Below are 247 nucleotides of genomic sequence, written 5' to 3' on the forward strand. Positions count from 1 at the left end.
ATTTCCTCTTTTCCACTCTTTTTAAAGACAAATTCGGTTTTCTTTTGGGCTTTTCGGTTGCTGATTCATAATGGGCTTGGTGTTACATTTGGGCTCGATGGGCTGAAATCGGGTTATAACCAACCAAGGCCTAGTTTGTGTGTTCTGTTACCCTGAAAAAGGGTTTATGGCTATTAGTGTGCGTAATATTGAGTTGGGAAAATTAAAATCCCTTACAGTATTTCTTTATTATTTATATTAAACATCT

Source organism: the organism of the source record quoted next, unplaced genomic scaffold, assembly GCF_019419815.1.
Source record: "Pyrus x bretschneideri cultivar Hongxiangsu unplaced genomic scaffold, Pyrus_bretschneideri_v1 Contig5, whole genome shotgun sequence".
Taxonomy (NCBI): Eukaryota; Viridiplantae; Streptophyta; class Magnoliopsida; order Rosales; family Rosaceae; genus Pyrus; species Pyrus x bretschneideri.